This window comes from Trachypithecus francoisi, unplaced genomic scaffold, assembly GCF_009764315.1.
Source record: "Trachypithecus francoisi isolate TF-2019V2 unplaced genomic scaffold, Tfra_2.0 Lachesis_group0, whole genome shotgun sequence".
NCBI lineage: Eukaryota > Metazoa > Chordata > Mammalia > Primates > Cercopithecidae > Trachypithecus > Trachypithecus francoisi.
The window spans coordinates 6,913,826-6,927,666 of record NW_022681453.1 but is presented as its reverse complement, the minus strand read 5'-3'; the positions used below and the strand labels follow the sequence as shown (position 1 = coordinate 6,927,666).

Genomic DNA, 13,841 nt, shown 5'->3' with positions numbered 1-13,841 from the left:
AGGCTATTAACTCAACCAGACAATGAAGGTTTTATGATTTGAACAATTCATATGTCACTCAGTTCAACGTGCGTGTGACTGAGAAGTTGCACATACATTAAATATTGTGAATTAAATACTGTTTTAATCACCCAAGAAAAGCTGGCTTTTGAAAGAAAGTCTGGTGAATCTTACTATAACATAAATAATGAACACCTAATTTGTTTCATTTTAAAGCTCTGCACATTGAATAGCTATTATTTTTAAAGAAGAAGAGTATTGTCGAGAGATGTTTGTGGTCCTCTTCATTTCGAATGGTATAAACATCTTTTCTGTGAGTGATTCAGAAGTTCCTCCCATACTTCTGGATCTTTTTATTAGTTTCCTTGGAGCTTTTCTCCATTAAGTTTATATTATAGATAAAATAAACTTTTCCACAATTTAGGATACTTTTTTTTTGACTTGAAAGAGTCCTTTAACAATCAGTGAAGGGATGAATTTATGTTAAGATATGTTTATTACTCAAACAATTATCCTTGAATTTTGGTATGCAAGATGTATGTATACATGTAATTCAGTTCTTTTAGTATGGATGTCTAAGCAGCATTCACTGGCAGGGAACTGGTATTTCTACATCTGAATTCTTCTTTAAAATTTAAAATGAAGAAAATGATAGTTGCCTGATGTAAAGTTGCTTGTGCAAAAATGGCTATATAATAAGCATTAATCTTTGCATCTCTAAGTTATTTCTCCTGTAGCATAGAAGGAGCTAAAGTGTGTGGTGTTAATAGCTATTTGTGTATGACCAAGAGTAAGGATTAAAATTAAAAGGGAGAGAAGAGCACTTCTGTCCATGCTGCCTGATTGGGGAGGCCATGAGGGCAACCTAACAGCTTCATAGCTAATGAATGGCCTGGTATAGTACTGAGATGCATGACCTATATTGGGGTGGGGAGAGGGGAGTGGAAATACACTGAATATACCATCCCAGAAGTCCAGGAGAAAACACTTCCTTAAGAGTCATCTTTGTTCACAGATATGTTGGTTTACACTACCCATGTATTTAGAGAGTCAGCAAATGATGGCAGTAAACCATTTCCAAGTTGTCTGATTCTGATAGTTTTCATGTCAACCTTCTGAATCCTGACTGGTGCGAGAGCTTGTTCGTATTACAGAAATTGGTCTTTTTTTTTTTTTTTTTTTCATTTATCTCGTTCCCCTTAAGTAATAGGTGAATGGTTGTCTTTTAATAATTTTAATATTTCAGTTATATAGTACAGAAATCCATGTGTCTTTTTAGCAACTTAATTATCATGAGACTTGAACTTTGCATTTTGTGTTTCAAAAGGGAAGTGTGGAACAAGAAGAGAAACAGTATAAAGCCCAAATTCAAAAGTATTACATAGAAGACCCTATGAGATAAAAGTAAGGTCATATCAAGAGTGTAGTTTTCCTGACTGTAAATGTATTATCTTAATAATATATTACATTTAAGATTCCACCTTGCTTTGGTAGTGAATATCTTATAATACAGCTAAGTACTTTTAACTTACTTTTTAAAACCAGCATTGGAAGAGAAAAATGTTTTTCCATTTTATCTTAAAAATCTTTTTAATAAAGTATTTTCCAAAATCTCTGTTGCCTATGAGCTAACAATTCTAATTGCTATGTCAAGGGTAATTAATTTTATATATTCTCAAAGCCACTCTAATCCTTCTATCTCCAGATTGCAAAACTCTGCAGAACAGTGGCTCCCACTTCACTCTCATGAAGCAAATTTCCAGTCTGCTGAGTACTTCAGCATCTTGGTACATTAAGTTTCTATCTGTTTGAATTGATCAGGAAGAAACTAGCAGGATTATTGGCCAACACATGACATTCTGTTACCATGAGAACAAGGCAAGACAATCATTTTGATCCTAGAAAATCCAGGAATTCTTAGGTCAGGAGCATATGGGTATTTTTTATCCTTTGGTAAGATTATTTTGCTTAAGAATAGACATAGATATAGGCCCATAAGCATGCATTATTGTATTATGAGGTAGTTGCAATGGGTGCTTGATTTCCAAATCATTTTTAATGAAGTAAACTAATGTTTATCTGACACTTGGGAGAAGAAAAGTATAAGTGAATTATTATAATTATCATTGCTCCTACTACATTGTTAGTGGTAATAAGTGGTCCTATCCTGGGAAAATAGCAAAAAGTGTTACCTGTTAAATTACTAGTAAAGTGAAGTTCTCTGAAGATTACAGGAAGAAATGTTGTAATATAGCAGATAGCTAAGTGTCAAAAATTAGGCTTTTGGGAAGTTGACCTGTGGTCATTGCAACCTGGTTTTCCTTGTATTCTAAAGCGATGTTGTGTTTCCTGGCAACAAGATGCAGATAACGGCATGTTGAGCCTTGCTGAGAGATTCACAAACAAGCTGAAGCAGCCCAGGTTCACATGGTTACCACATTATTTGGCTAAAGCTATTAATCTCTGTGGTCAGGCCTGTAAAGCTGGTCTATCTGTGCAGATTGCACATAACCAGGAAGTATGTGTTCAGCTGTGTATATGTCCAAGTTGGAACCAGCAGTCTTTGGATTCAGAAATAATGAATAATGAATGGCAGTTGTTTATCCCACTGTTTTCAGTAGTTTATATGGTTTGGTAAATCATTATATTCTGTATCCATAACATCTTCATTGTGTGATACTTGGGGAAAGTTCATAGTTCTGGGTCTCTAGCAGAGACGAAAGTTCATAGTTTCAAACTGCACAGATAAAAATATTTTTGTTTAGCTTTGCAAATGTATTGGATTTAATACCTAAATCTAAATTAGATGTATAGTGTTCATTTTATTCTCAGGAATGAAATTGGAAAGGAAGTCGAACTAGATAAATTCACAGGACCTTTCCAACTTTTTAGTCAAGATGCTTAGATACTAAAAGCACATTAAGAAAGGATTTCAATAATACATGCTTATTTATTCCTTGTAATGAAATTATGATGTGATCCCACTTTGCTTTCTCATTGTACATCTACAAACGTTCATTGCCAACATCAACCGCATACTAGTGTGTATGAACTTCCCAGATATAGATGCTGAGGCTTCTTTTTTGCACACGAGATGAGCCTTGGAGAATTTCCAAATTCCAAATATACAGTTGAGAAACAACATTGAGTGTTGTGTTTTAGATTAAGAAAGCACAGTCTCGAACAGTATAGGCACTCATCCTTAGTAGACGATGACATTGGATGGCAGAATTAAGCAGTTTTAAAAGAGCCTTGCACACTGTGGAGTACTGTTGTGGATAATTGAAATTATGGAGGTTGTGCAAATCTCTCTTTAGCAAACAAGATCACCACTAGTTTCATATTACATTCATTTTAAATTGAACAATTTTCTAGTTATTTCCACCTATCAAGAAGGGACACACTGCAAACCTTATTTTGGAGGCTACCTGCAGGTGCACATATAACCAGTGATTGTTTCTAATTCTGAATTTATTGAAAGAGAGTGGAGGTGAAGAGGAAAGTTGCAAACCCTGAATCCATTATTAATTTTTTTCAGAGGACAGGGTTTTTTTCTTTTGGGATTAATGCTCACTGATAGGGAGTTTTAGTTGCTTTAAGACTTAAGGCTAGAGTCTTGTCATAGTTTTAGTTGCTGAGTGATTTTGATTGCTAATTGCCCTTAGAAGTCTATTTTCAAAATCTGTCCAAGGGACAGTACCATTAGATAACTTCACAGAAACTCTATATAAAAGAGAAGTGTATATTAATGATCATAAAAAGCATATACTGTTATAATCCCTATATGACTTGCATAGTGAATTAGCTAAACTAGGGCAAGCTCCTGAACTCTACTGGAGTAGTTAAATTAGCCAAGTTAGCTGTGGCGTGCACAGCTGTGATGATGTATGAACTAACTCATTACGTGTTATTGATAACACTGGAGAGAGGAGAACAGCTGAAACTTACTATGCCTTGTGACTTTTGGTAGTTCTTGAATATACACAGCTGGATGAGTTTAAATTTATTTTAAAAATTTCTGCCTAAGAGAAAGAGAGCTCCATAAGCAAGAACTGTGTTTGAAGTGACTTTCAAAATGTGTGCCTTGTGCTTTAGGATAAAGCAATCCAATGAATTATTTTTTGTACTTCTTTATGCTACTATTTACATATGAAATACAACTAATTGGCTTCTATCTATACTAATCCAGAGAAGTTACTGGATCTGTGTAGAGCTATCATGGGAATCAATAGCAATCATTTATTCCCTTTTTGGTTTTTCATCAACAAGCAAATTAGACTTTTTGAAGCAGCTGCCACCTGGCTTCAGGTTGGGGTCATTCTTTTCCTGATGTATTTATGGTAATGAAAATGAACCTTGTCAAAAAGATTTATAACTTTTAAATCAGACAGTTGGAGGAAATAGCTTATAAGGTTATGTGGCATACCCTAAAAATAATTGCATGATACATTATGTATTTTATCATTGAGTTAAATCCAAAGCTCTTACTTTTTATTGTAAGTAAGAAAAAAAGGGAATACGAGTTGAATATCTCTTATCCAAAATTCTTGGGGACCAGAGTGCTTCAGATTTTGGGTTTTGGAATATTTGCATAATGCCCCAGTTAAGCTTCTGAAATCCGAAATGCCCCAGTGAGCATTTGGGTATCATCTTGGTGCTCAGAAAGTTTTGGGTTTGAAACATTTCCGATTTTCAGATTTGGGGTGCTCAATTTATAGTAGTAACTCCATTCAGCATTTAAAACTTCCTTCTGCACATAATGGGCATGAAAAAAAAATGCTACTTTTGACTGATAACTCTGTTGTGTCCCTGTAAATCTACTTTGTATTATACTATAATTATCCTATTATACTAGAATTTCTAGATCATAGATTTACAATCTACTATAAAGCAAAGATAAACTTCATAAGTTCTTCTGTGTATTTCTAATCGTGGTCAGTGATCCTCAGTTTTATTCTGGGTTTGGGTGCTATTCCTAAAGGGTAAAGCAGTATGTAGTCCATGCAAACCTTGACTACTCAAGGAATGCTACAGAAATACAGCTATTTGAAATTATGACTTTCTTCCCATGGTTTCTTTTATTTTTATTTATCATCTCCTGATTTGAGACCACGAGATTCTGCATCCTTTGTCTGATGGTGATGATTCTGGATTGCATTTAAATTAGGACCTTAAGTCCTCTTAACCTTGGCCAACAACCTTTAATAATTATCAGTCTCCAATTTGTGAGTTGCAGTTGTCTTTTTGTGGAAGGAAAACTTAGTACATGTGTATATCATTTTTTGCAAAGGAAAAAACATTTCAAATTGCAAGATAATTATTTTGGCACAACTTGTATGGCTAGTTCAAATTGGACACTGTCAAAGTTTTGAAAGAAACTCACTTTGTAAAAGTAGTAGAGTTTCCCTTTTATAGTAAGATTGGGGTCTTAAGGTAAAGTGAATTTGAAAGATTTTTTATCTTTGAAAAAGACCACAGTGCTGAAGGTTAAGCCATTTTCCCTTTCATTCTGGGTTTGAAATAGGTGATAGCCTGAGAGCTTGGTTTTACCTCTACTTTGCAACACCTTAAACATAAACTGTACAAGGAATAAAATGCTTCTGAAGTTCACCATTTCTGGGAGCAAACAAGCTACATTTTAGATGTGAAAGATTTTTTTTTTTTTTTTTTTAGACAGAGTTTCACCCTTGTTGCCCAGGCTGGAGTGCAGTTGCACCATCTCAGCTCCCGCAACCTCTGCCTCCTGGGTTCAAGCAATTCTCCTGCTTCAGCCATCCTGAGCAGCTGGGATTACAAGCATGTGTGTCCATGTCTGGCTAATTTTGTATTTTTAGTAGAGACGGGATTTCTCCATATTGGTCAGGCTGGTCTTGAACTCCCGACCTCAGATGATCTGCCTGCCTCGGCCTCCCAAAGTGCTGGGATTACAGGTGTGAGCCACCGCGCCCGGCTGATGTGAAGGAATTTCTTTAACAAAACTAAATAGGGCTTATTTTTATATTTATAGATTGTTTATGACAGTGCTTTCTAGGGACTGAAAATTATACCATATACAGACTCACCGCAATTTAAAATTTCTTCCTTCAAACATTAAACCTAATCCACCCCAATCCCTGACACAGTAACTGAAAGCTTCAGATTTTTAATATAGATAATTCCTTGTTAATAGGGAATTTGAAATTACAAGTGATATGTTCTGAAATACGTTTTTGAAAATTAAGGATTTTATGTACAATAAATTCTGTTTGTAAAGATTTATATTCAATCTGTGAAGAGGACAGTATTGCAGACTTGAGCTAAATATAATCAATTCTGTGATTAGGAACTCAATTTTTAGAAGTTGATGACATTAATAAACTTCTAATTGTCATTTGTGAAACTTCCAATTTTCCTTGCTGACTTAGCTAGTTACTGTTACTAAGGCAAGCATAGAAGAGAGTTAACTAAGCATTCCTATTTGCGTTTCCACACAACAAAATGTATCTGTCTCCTGGATCTTTCTCTGCTCTGTGCTGTTTACTTACTGGTAACACCCACTTGACAAGTAAAGAACCTTTGCATGGTCATCACAATGAAAGGATAAGTTCTTACAAGAGTGAGAATGCTAGAGCAACTATTCCTTTTCACCTTCTACAGAAACCAGTGACTTTCGAGTATGTGTACCACAAAAAGTTGTGTAAGGAGTGTGTTGAGAATCTCCCATGACTAAGTTGTCTGAGGAAGAGTTCAGTAAATTTGTATTCTTTATGCAAATAGAAGTCCTCTGTTTTGGTGCTATTGCCTCTGAGTATAAGGAAGGATTTGTGAAGAATATGTTGAAACATAGTACTTGTAATGATTAGAAAATATGTTTAGGCTACACTTACAAGAATTTCTCTTTATTACATTAGCTTTTTTTTCTTTTTGAACTAATTTGGAGAATTCTTAAATTGTCCCACTTATATAGCCAAAGAGTTTGGATGATCATCTTTGTCTAATTTTTCACCAGCACTTGAATGGCAAGGGCGGGGATCAAAGGGTGAACTTTGCTTGCTGTAATGCATGTGCTTTCAGAATCTTGCATGCACCCTGTGATCTTCACAGTTCCTGCAGCTGATCAAGGTGTATAGAGGGCAGATGGCACAAAATACTCTAAATAATTTCCTGCTGTGGTTGGTCTTTGGTTTCTGACTGTCACCTGGCTTAGCTCTTTCATTTCCAGGCATTTAGAGAGTAAAAATTAGCACAGGATAAACACTGGGTTTGCCTTCTAAGGTTTAATTACATCCTAATAAAAGAAAGACATCCCCAACAGAGTCAGGGCAAACTATGTGAAACAGAAGGACTTTTGCTTGCTTGCTTTCTGACATTTGGATTATCCAAATGCTGGCGGACATCAGAACCATTATGTAAAGTGTTTTACAAATTTGTTACTCAGAAATAATTTCGACTCTCTTAACTGATAAAATTGAATCTATCACAGAAACTTGGCTTTGTAGAATCCAACTCCCTCAGAAAAAGTTACCAATTTAAGACTATGTTGAAAGGTTTTGTTATAGCTTATAAAACCTAGACAATAAAAAGACTGTCTTTTCGATAGGAAGTCTTTTTCTCCAGCAATTTGTTTAAATAACTATCAGAGTGATGAATTCTCTATATATAGTTTGCTTGTATGCATTCAAATCTCTAGTCTCCTGAAAGCTGTTTACTCATCTCTGGGTTGTTAGTATCAAATACGTAGTAAGTCACCAATGAGTATATTTCTGATTCTTTCATTGATCAGTTAGTTCATCTGGACTAATTGGGGAAAAAGCCAAAGCTAAATAATAGAAAATTCTGAATAAAAACCTTTTTATGGGAATCATTTGTGATTTAAAAGTCAAAGCAGAAATAAATTAAGCTAATAGTTTATATCGTACTAGGCATTATTAGAAAATATTTTTGTGATAACTATAACTAGTATTTATGTGTAAATGAGTGCTGAATTGAGGTATTTGAAAGCAACTTATTTTTAAGTAATTTTATCATTTACATACAGTATTATATTTATGTAGAAAAAATTATAAACACATTTATTTTATTCCTTTTTAAGGGATGTCAAATTCTATATTTAAAAAATTGAATTAACCACTATTTGTGCCTTGAATACATGGGAGACATTTTTTATTGTTTACTTTGAGATTAGATAGAAACCTCAATTTAAAAAATATTTTTCTTAACAGAGGGGCTATCTACTCTTCTTTATAAAAATCAGTGATTGCATAATGTAAGGTAGTATAAGGCATGCTACCAATTTTTAAAAACTAACCTGTGCCTTCTATCCCAGCTATTCTTACAGAAATTAAGTTTCACTTTCTCATCAGGCCATGGTTGCGAAGTATGTCTCACTTATAGTACCTTCTGTAATCTTAGGACATGTGACTGAACTTGAATAAAAGTTAAGGCTGTATGACATTTCTGGTACCTTCATGGTGCAAAATTTAATCCCACACTACCATAAATAGATGGCAATGAGATCTTCTGATCTTATAAGTGTAATTTTTATTTATGAAAGATTTTAGACTTATCCACATTTTATTGGAAAGTCTTTTTGTGTTCTTTGCTTTGATCTGTAGTTTTGTAATAGAAAACAAACAACAAAATAAGCCAGCATAACAATATTTTAGTAGGTTCTTTTCCTTAAGTAGATATTGTAATTTGCTTTTAGTGGTTGCGTTGGGGCCGGTGGACTTCATTGTGTGGTATTATTTATTAGGGGTTTAGCAAACATCTAGATGTATGCAAATGACCATGTCTTAGCATCAGTGTGTTTTGAGAATAAGCTGTGTTATGTTTGTTTAGTTCTCCGCATGCTTTTGGAGAATGTATAATTAAAACGTTTAAAAACAGATTATCTTTTTTCATTTAGGAAACTTACCTCTCTTTCTTCTATCTCTTATCCTTTCTTTTTCATTTCACTGGGTTCACTTCTAGAATGACTTTTAAGACTACAGATGTCTAACAGTTTATGAATCAGACATGAGGTTTGGCACACAGATAAATGTGATTTCAGACAGCATCCTTCCCACTAACTTGCTCCCTTCTTGGAAGCAGGAATTTCCAAGATGTCTCAGGAGATACCAAGGGAGCAGCAACATAGAATTTTGCCTAATGATCACTTCTTCAAGAACTGATCCCGAGAAATACATTGTATCTTAAGGTGGGGAACACTTTTACCTACCCAAAAATCTTTTGAGGTATTTAGATAAATCCATGATCTGAGTTTTATGTTAATAGTTTTACAGTGTCATAGTGTGGTAATTAAGTGTAGAATTTTAAACTCTGAGGCTGGGTGCAGTGGCTCACACCTGTAATCTTAACATTTTGGAAGGCTGAGGCAGAAGGATTGCTTGAGACCAGCCCGGGCAACATGGCAAAACCCCGTCTCTACAGAAAAATACAAAAATTAGCGGAGTGTGGTGGAGCGTGCCTATAGTCACAGCTACTGGGGATGCTGAGGTGGGAGGGTAGTTTAAGCAAGGGAGTTCAAGGTGGCAGTGAGCCTAGATGGCACTATTGCACTCCAGCCTAGGTGAGAGAAGGAGACCCTGTCTCAAAAAAAAAAGAAAAAAAAAAGTGAAAGAAAAATTTAACCTCTGGTGAGTGTTAAAAGATACTGCTTTGGATGTAAGCATTTATGAATAAGTTTTATTGCCGCCCCCCACAACAGTCCTCTGCTACTTACTTATAGCAAAAATCTTAATTAGCGACAGAATAAATGACAGTTTTGCTTCTAAAGAAGAAAATTACAAATGCATAGTTTTCTGAAGTTTAATAACTACACTGTTTTCACAAAATGTGTTGGTATTGTGTATGCCATGGCTTTGATTCTCATCACCTTGTAACATATTTGAAGGGATATAAGCTGCCAGATATTCCAGCATTGCTAAATGAGTCCTGGAAATATCAAAGCCAGGTATCAAAAGCCAGCTATATTTTGTTCGCCTGTGAAATTCTTTAGCAGCGGCAAACGTATCCCATCTGTCATGCCTGTCTCAAGCCAGTAGCAGAACCTCAGTACTCTCCACATTGCATTTAATCTTTATCCTTGTATCATTATGGCACTCCGTTTTGGGAGGTATTTTCACTTTACATCATAATAATAAAAGGGCACTACTAATTGTGTATGGTGAGTCTAGCTGATTAAGGTATGTGTTAATTAGTTTGAGGTCACAGGCTTATCCTTGTAGAAACCAGTTAACTCTTACAGGCAGGAAGCCACAGTTCTGAAGTCTTACCGATCTGGTTAAAACTGTGCAGAGTAGGGTTCAGGAAACTTTGTATTTAATCAACCTATGCCAAAGTCTGAGTTCTTTGTTTTATTTCTATCACCTTCCCACTTAAACCTGCTGTACGTCTTGTAATTTGTCTCATTAATAGCACCGTTATCCAACCACCCAGACCAGAAACATGGGACACATCTTACTCTCTTTTCACTCTCTTCTGACCCACATGTAATTATCCTTCATGCAGTTAAATTCTAACTCTTAAATCCTTCAAATCATTCCTACATTGCCTCCTTAGTCCTCTTTTATCATATGTCTCGTGCAGTTCTAATAACTATAGATGACTGTTCATAGAATAATATTGATAAATATTCTAATATTTAGCAGATGAATGGTTTTCTCTCTCCACTGCCAAAATAAATAAGTAAATCATTCTTCTATACCACTACAATTGGAGTGACCTTTGTAAAGGCAAGTCTGGACTTTGTTGAAAATTCACTGATGTTTCCTACTGCCCATAGAATCAAGACCTAACTTCTTAACACAGCAAACAAAGCTCTTCATTATCTGGCCCAAGCCAACTTATCCAGTCCAGTTTTATCCCTTATTTCTCATAGATACATATACTCTAACCTCCCACATGAACTGTGTGTGCCTCTTGCACACTATTCTTGTGTGCCTTGTTTGGTTAGCTTCTACACATGGAGTCATTCTGCATGTGGTGTCCTGCCTCCCATTGTTTGCCTGGTAGCTGGACCTTGCTCACATTTTATCCACTCTGGGACAACTCCCTTGACCACCTTTCTTGACACCTCTCCCAGCAGAGGTAGGCCATCTGCTTCTGACCACCTTTGTGCAACATTTCCCACTATGCCACAGGGTTTCCTTTCCCCACTCAATTGGTGCTCTGTGTCATTTTGCCTTTTTCATTTTTTTGTGACCAAAGCAGAGCCCAGTACCAAATTAATGTGTCTACTTTAAATTACTTTGCTTTTCTTTGGTCTCATTTTCTTCTTGGTTACAAACACTTTATAAATAGAGAAACTGCCTAAAATGGTTACACTCTTTACTGAGCTCCCAAATGCATAAACCCAAGAGCTATTTATCTGAGAAAGAAGTTGTGTTCTTACTATTTTCTATTTCATTTAGCATCTTTTTCTTTTTTAGTTTTGGTTTGCATTCCAACTCTGTTTATTATTCATGTCATAGGTCCTTTTTACTTTCTCTTCAGGATCTTAAATACTAAGATATTAGTATACTTATTAAAGAAATGTGTGTGGCATGCTGTCTGACTTAGTGTGGGTGTTGGTGCTCTGTGCATTGGTAATGTATGTCGGAAAATGTTGGCTTAATTGGTATGTGTAGATATTTGTTGAATAAGAGGAGAACCATTGTTACAAAGCATCTAAATTATGAGAATGGGCGTCCTTTTCAGCATTTTAAATTAGTGTTGTATATGGATTTTTATAGCGGGATGTGTGGTGGTGTGTTGGTGAGACATGCAAAAACAGAATTTTTAATATTTCAGCGGTTCAATTTCATTCTTTCCTTAATAGCAAAAATCAGCAGTCTGTTCACAAGGTTTTGTTTTTTTCTGGTCCATGATAGGGCTGTATCTTAGATAAAAGAATACTGATGGATTTAGCCATGTGATACAAATAGCAAGATACAAATCCTCCTGTAGAGTGGCTATCACTCATACTCTTTTTTGGCCATCCCTCAGAGATGCCCTTAGGCCAGACGGAGTTTTCATCCACAAGGATTATTGCACCTTGCTTTTACAAAGACACCCTCAATCTCTAGCACTGGCTCTCTTGCTCAGTTTCCAACATCCTGTAATTACTGCTTTGATTCTAACTTATCTGCTCAATACTTTAAATTCCTAACCTTATATCTTAAGGCTCTGACACCCTGGACTTCAGCATCCTCAGTTCGTTGCCTGAAGTCTCTCACATCACTTGTTTTACCCCCTTATAGGAATTTACAGTTTCCCATTTTCTCATCTCTCAGATACCCCTGTTTAGAAGGTCTCCTTTTCCAGCTACTTATACCAATCCTGTCTCCACTTGTCTTTCAAGAAGCAAAGTGCTTGGAGACCTCTTTTTCCTTGTTCTTACACACAGCTCTTTACTTACCAGTGATATTTCCTGTATTTAAACTGCTCCTAAGATTCTTTTTCTTGCAGAAAGTTATCTTGGATTGATAAAGTAAAACCTCTTAATTTTCCTGATGTTTATCCATTACTGGATGCCAATAACCACCTCCTCTTCCATATTGCTGCATGTTTATTCTTTGTCTCTTATTTCCTGAATGTACTTGCCACTGATGAATTTAGACAGGCAGATGTACTGCTTCTTTGGCTACATTTTGTTAGTTATTCCTCTCTTAACACTCCTGGAAGACAGGGACTATATCTGTTTAATTCTTTGTGTATTGCCCAGTAGATCCCACCATCACGATTACCACATATAGATGACTCGTAACTGCTTTCTGATAATAGGAAACAATAGTTTGGTAAGGAAGAATGTGGTGGCTGTTGAACATTTGGTATCCATATTGCACGTATTTATGCTGATGCAGATTATGGAGGAAAAAATCTCTTGGCTTTAGATTTTTAAAGCATTCCCTGTTTAAGGGAGAGCAGGTGGTAAAATTAATCTCACAATAAGATAATTTAATGTTTTTCAAATTTGTGATTTTGTCTCTGTCAAGTTTAGAAAAAGCATATTGAAAATCAAATAGAGCTATAACAGCACTTTGATACATCAATCCAAAGAACAGTTGATTGTAGTAAATTAGGATTTGTCGTAGAAACGTCATAATGCCCAAAGGACTGACATGCACGAGAATGTAGCAAAAGCTGCAGTTGTAGATGTCTTTCTCATGCAAATCATTATCTATGAAGTCTCAGTAATACAGGCTTAAACAGAAATTGCTGGAGTGATGTCCAGAATAAAATCTGACACTAAACAGCAAAAAGCATTGGCTGTTTATATTATAATGCATGTTAACATAATGACTGCTGTTCTAAGAACTCCTTAAAGGAAATACTGAGGATTTGTGACTCATAATTGGGAACAGTTGCTGGGCGATAAGCTTAAAGCAGGAAAAATATGTTTAGAAACTTGAAACAGTCTTAACAGGGAGAAAGTTTTTTATCTCACTTCCCAATCATAACATCAGATTCTCCTGAAGTTAATGAAAATTGCTTAAGGCAACTTGATAGGACGTTTAATTTAAGCATAGGAGTTCCAGTTTTCAGGACTTTTTTTTGTTTTGTTTTGTCTGTTTGTTTCACTTTTTAGGATTTCCCAGAAACATTTTTCTGTTTGAGTTAAATATTCCTATTTACCATAAATCATTTTAAAACAGTGGCCAAATATTATTTTAAACTACATTATATTGTCTTGTTTCATGCTTAATTAAAACTATATGTTGTTTTTGAGACCACATCCAACTAGTTAGTACTCTTTCTAAGCAAGAAGTTTGGGGTTTATTGGCAAGATCTTTAGGAATTTTAAAGGAGTATACTGCTTTTTATAAGTTCCATACTTTTTGGCATCATTGGTTATATGATTGAGTGTTTTTTTCAGTGTA

The 13,841-nt window shown here is 35.4% G+C and overlaps 1 protein-coding gene across 3 annotated transcripts in view; it reads left to right on the top strand.

Annotated features, from left to right (window-relative positions):
* TIPARP (TCDD inducible poly(ADP-ribose) polymerase) overlaps positions 1–13,841 on the top strand; it is a 32,380-nt gene that overhangs the window by 4,163 nt on the left and 14,376 nt on the right. The gene's annotated exons all lie outside the window — the stretch shown is intronic.